Source organism: Hippichthys cyanospilos, chromosome 10 (assembly GCF_059441005.1).
Source record: "Hippichthys cyanospilos isolate Australia breed blue-spotted pipefish chromosome 10, RoL_Hcya_1.0, whole genome shotgun sequence".
Lineage (NCBI taxonomy): Eukaryota > Metazoa > Chordata > Actinopteri > Syngnathiformes > Syngnathidae > Hippichthys > Hippichthys cyanospilos.
Window position 1 is genome coordinate 18,729,766 of NC_142378.1, and position 6,000 is coordinate 18,735,765.

Here is a 6,000-nt window from a genome sequence, read left to right on the forward strand (position 1 = left end):
CAAAACAAATGTAGGCCTTAAATTTAGACATTTAGATCAATATGTAAGTGAGACCTTCATACAAGTCCATACAATAAAACAAATAATCAAATGAATAATGAATTACCATTTTATTTATTTGTTGTGCAATCTGCTGAGTATTCCATTGCACTTGTGGCCCAACTAGGCCCAACCCCCCACAAAATTAGATCTCACGTTGTAGAGGAACGAGATTTTGTCCAATCCCTAATAAAAGAAAGATGTATATATTTCAGGAAAAGTCATAACAAGTCATACCAATATTGAGAGATTATTTTTTATATGAAGTCATACATCTGCCTAAGCACCAAAGTAGCAAAATTACACCAAGCAACAATTACACAGTAAGGCTTCATCTTTAACCATTATCAAGCTACAACTTTTTCAAATCGTAATGTAAAAAAAAAAAAATATATCTATGAAAGAAGAAAAATGGTGCCAAAATGGTTAAAACAAGTTCGCTTCAAAATACACTATAAATGCCCTTGACATTTTCTTGATAACTGCAATACATTTTGGGGGTTTTAAACAAACTGCTCACTTTGACAGGATATCTGGACTTCACCCTATAAAAATACAACTATTCTCATCCTCCTAATAATGTGAATTAAATCATAACATCTGTATTCCTGTGAAATTCTACCTATGTCTAAGAAAAAAGAAATACGCTAATATTGCTGTAACATCTCTAGTGTAATTAGTTTTTAGTTTGTTTTTTGTGTGGTTCTATTCACTCAAACTCAAACTTTAACACATGCTCCATAATGTTTGTTTTGTCTTGTTCTGTAAACTACGGTTAAAAGAGCACCCATTTTCTTATGAACTTAAAAAGAGTTGTGGTTCAGGCTTCCCCAGGAGAAAGTAGCATAGGCTGTTAATCCGCCAGTGCTCAGATAAGGGGGTCACAACCTCACCACAACATTGTCAACAAGACCATGCAAAACTGAGATGAAAGAAAGAACTTGTAAAAAATGAAAGAAATCATGTTTCAGTCTGTACTGTGTCTGTCCCCTGTGCATAGCTCACAACAAAACCTCAAATTTTAAACTTTGAATGCAATCAATTTCTCAAATCAAATCCTCTGAAAAAGAAGCCCACCCAGCGGGACTCTGACAAATTATGGACCAGCAAAAAAATGTAAGTCGTCCACCTCATGGTTTTGTCAGTATAGCATATTCTCCTTGGTTCTTGCTAATGCTAGTTTAACTAAAAACAACACTAAAAAGTAAGCCCGCATCTGTAACCTGTACAAAAAATACAATATACAGAATACTTAAATATTGTTATACGTTCATAGCCTGTCATTTTGTTAAGTTCAAAATAAAGAGGAAAAAAGGACAATACATCCTATTTCTGCATCATCAAGATGATTTAACCTGAAGCACACATTGGGGCAATGCCAGATGATGATGTTGAGAAAGCTGAAGGGAAGCCTGTTGAAAGGGCCACAAGGTAAATGTGAGAAGGTTTGGAAGAAACTGGTTTTCAGAGAGAGGACAGAACCGGAAAGAGATGAAGATCCCGAGAGTGAGATACAAACTGAGTTTGAGACACACACAGAATATGCAGGTATGCGTGGTAGACCTTTGCCAGCTCAGTGTGTGAATATTGCTTTCTATTTTCATTGCATTAAAAACTGAATATAATTAGTTTATTTAACAGGAATAGAAAGAAAAAAAATGAGTGAAATGAGTGAAATGTTATGCATATTATAAACCATCTAGCTCCTGTGAATTTGCAGTTTAAAGCCAGACCCTAACACTAATTAGGGTCAGGCTTTAGAATGCGATGAAATACTGCCCTGATAATAAATAGTTAAATGCAATACAATTACAGTTTATTTGCTCCTATAATACAAATTCAACTTTTTGGGGTGTTTATTTAAGTTTCCACACTAAAAAACATTCCCAAAGTCTTTTATCCATCCATCCGTACATCCATCCATCCATCCATCCATCCATCCATCCATCCATCCATCCATCCATCCATCTTCTTAGCTGATAGGGTTCCTGCTCTCCGCACCAGCCCGAAAAAAAAAGACTGAGTCCCTCACTTTATATCACCTGTGTACCACCCCCGTACCATTCATGCAGCCAAAACACATGCTAACATTCACTTAACTGTAAGCAGTGCACATTCCCTTTTATTTTTCCACTGAAGCTGGGGAAAGGAAGTTTCACATCTAGTCTGCCCTGTAAATGCCATTTCATTTATTAGTTTAATACATTTTATTTCAGAAAATAGGCATGGAGTGAAAATATGTGTTTGGCCATGAGAACGTATTGAGTTTAGCATCAGTTTGATGCTTGGCTTGTACATTTTATAAGGTGCTGAAAGGGGATCAGGATATTTTTTGGGGAAATTTATTTACCACAACAATGCACATAACATAAATGTATAGTCTACTAAAAATGAATGATTAAAGTGATGTGATGAAGGGTAACAGAAGAATTAAAATAAACAAAAAATAATAATGTAAATTAAGTAAATTATTAAAATGAAATTAGGTCAAGGCCAATTCTTTAGTGCAAATTACAGTCTTTGCATCTTCTGGTCCAACGAGCTTTGGCGTTCAAAGAACAACATATATCATTCAGATACCATAACAATAATACTCTAAATACAGCAAAATTTGGTCATTGATTTACAAATTTTACACAATGAACATTAAACTTTGCCATGGTGATTTTGCTCTTTAAATAAATCAATTGATTGATTGAATTCAGAGAAGGTTTAGAAATTATATTTTATCCGAGCCCAGTTTGTCAGAGTTTGACAGTCCAAAAAGAACATGTATTTTTACCCAGATGTATTTTTACTGAGGATTCAATTTTGGAATTGATAACATTATTCAGGTCTGTCCAAAAGGAAAGAGTATAAGTATAGTCCCAAAACAAATGGGATATTGTTTCATCTTCAACAGAACAAAATCAGTCAATACAAAAGAAGTTGGATACGAAAATGTAATTTAAAAAAAAAGGGATCACGTTAGTCTATGTGTCCAGTGAAGCGTTTGTGTTGTTATCCTCATGTGTGCTCCTCCGACATTGAAGTCTGGAAATGTTTGTGAAGCTTTTAAGGAATAGGGATTTAACATAGATTACCCAGCGGGTTGAGTGATTTATTCAAGTTTGTATGTTTGAGTTGGATGAATTAGGGCCAAATTGGTGTCTCATACTGATGCATTTGTTAGTGCTTTGTGGATAAGGTCCTCCAATAAAGTCCTAACAGTACACATCTACTGAAATTGCACTGGAAGGCAATCCATTTTTTCTGAGGTAAGCACAAGACCGTCTTTCAGACTACATCATGAGAGGTTCATGGCTGCCATACAATCAGAAGTGATGTTTTAGCGAGCCAGAGGTCATTCCTCCAGGTTAGGAATATGGCCATCGAAATAATTTATTATTAATCAAATTTAAATCACTGATCTCTGATATTTTAACCCTTTCTCTACCCCGTATTTTGAATTCATGAATAAGACTAGACTTTTAAGGCTTGCTTGTGTTGTGGTAAGATTAATTACTCATAGTTTGTTGCATGTAATCATTTCAGGGTGACATTAATGCCTGTTCTAGCTGACTGATGTTATAATCAAGTTGGCCAACAACATTTATCGGATGAAAGTCTTACTTTGCGGAAATACATGGTGGGTCTGTACACAAATCAGTGGTGATTTGAATGGGGATTTGAATAGATCTGGAAAAGCAATCATCCAGACTGGCAGTGTGTTGTAAAATGTAAAGTCGTGGCTGTTTGTTCCGGCTTTTGAATCAGTGTTACAGATATATCACAAGTGTTGAATACAAAATACAAGTGTTGAATCATGTTTTTTGGGGAGAAACAGGCTACAGTCGGGTCAAGACCAGAGGTAGGCAACTCTGGTCCGAGAGAGGCACTATCCAGCATGTATTCAATGTCAAACTTATAAAACACCTGATTCAAACGATCAGGGTCGTTATTAGGCTTCTGCAGAGCTTGCTGATGAGCTGATTATTTGAATGATGTGTGACGTAGGAGAGAGACATCGAAACGTGCAGGTATGCAGCTCTCGAGGAATGTGGTTGCCTTGGTCTATATGACTGAGTGGTACAGGGCCATTGATCCCTATAACCACCCTCAAGAACTGCAACTGCTCAAATACCCAGAGACAGAGCGAGCAGTTGAAGATATTTGAAGGAGTAAGATTACATTTTTAACACTTCATACTACACCTTGTATAAAGGTTAGGGCTTATGAAATGAGCTTGTCATGATTGATGTGTGAATGACACAATGAGATCATCTTGGTCAAGTGGCTGGAATGATTTTTCCTGGTCTGGACGGAAAGCTCAAGCAGCTTGGTTTTTAACCCTGTCTTGTTTAATAATCTGTTTGCAGGACCAATTTTGATGGACCAATACTTGTGTCTTATACCCATAGCTGTTATTCTTCTTGTATCAAAGACAATCCTTGAATAAGCAATGTTGCTCTTCTGCCTCAGGTGTAATTTTGTCTCTGACATTTGGAGCGTTTTATATAGTTAGCACAAGCGCAGAATTCATCTCATGTACTGCAGCTGATGATAATAATGAAAATGCTGTTTTATGTGACTTCATATTCACAGACTACGTTTTGTTTTCACAAGAGAGGGAGGAGATAAGCACAAACAAGATGTCTCCTCTAAAGGGTTATCTAACCATAGGGCTTCATTTTCATCCAACTATGGAGCGTGCCAGCGCATTCTTGATAGGATAATTCTGTAAATAACTTTACCAACCCATCTATAAATTGTAAACAACATCTCATGCAAGGCTATTGCTTATTCAATGTGATTATGTCTGACCCTTTGGGAAATTAAATCGAGGTTGACATGTAACAATATGACTTGACATTGCTGATGGGTCTGTTAAGTGAGTAAAATGAACACCTGTGAAAAAATGTGTTTCCTGTCCGCCAGAGGGTTCCTTTTGATCAATGCTGATAATCTGTTGGAGCTGTCCGAGCCATGACAGCACTTGATTAAGTGTCCATATGAACAGGTGAACAAAGGATAGACCTTGCCATCTTTTATTCACAATGGCTTCAATTAACCTCACTATGAATCCCAGCAAGATTTTGAATGGAAACGTTTCTACATATGACTTTTGGGTTCATGGTCTACCAAGGGGTGAAGGAAATTGGGTGAAGGAAATCACAATAACCGCATGATAGTTTTGGGCTCTGTTCAAGTGAACAGAATGCTTGCAATCATGTGGTACAATAGCATAATCACTCATTTATTTCCCACCTTTTGTTAGAAAGAGTCAGAAAAAATGTGTCGCCCAAATTGTTACAAATGACTCAGTCTTATCTCAATCTTTACAAAAGAAAGTAGCTCAATTTAGTCAATCACAACCACTTTTTGAGGAAATTTCATTAACAACCAATACAACACAGGAGCTGTATGATAACCCAGAAAGTATTTTTAAGCTATTCACGATAAGTCTAAATGCAGTGTAGTTTAAAAGCTATACAAAGCCTTTAGATTTTTTAGATCTTGTCATTTTATGTGGTAAAAGTTCATTTGTTGTCGTTATGAATATCCACAGAACCCAAGTAGATTCACGACCCCAGGCAACCACACAAGGATGTGGATAGTCCTCCGTCCATCCATCCGTCCGTCCGTATGTCCGTCCATCCATCCATCCATCCATCCATCCATCCATCCATCCATCCATCCATCCATCCATCCATCCATCCATCCATCCATCCATCCATCCATCATCTACCACTTGTGTTCCGGGGTCGGGTTGCGGGGGCAGCGGCTTGAACAAGAAAGCCCAGACTTCCCCTGCCACTTCACTTGCCACTTCATCCAGCTCCTCCGGAAGGATGCCCAGACGCTCCCTGGCCAGCCAAGAGACATATTCCCCCCAGCGTGTCCTTGGTCATCCCCCGAGGCCTCCTTCCTGTTGGACATACCCGAAACATCTCACCGGGAGGCGTTCGAGGGGGATCCTAA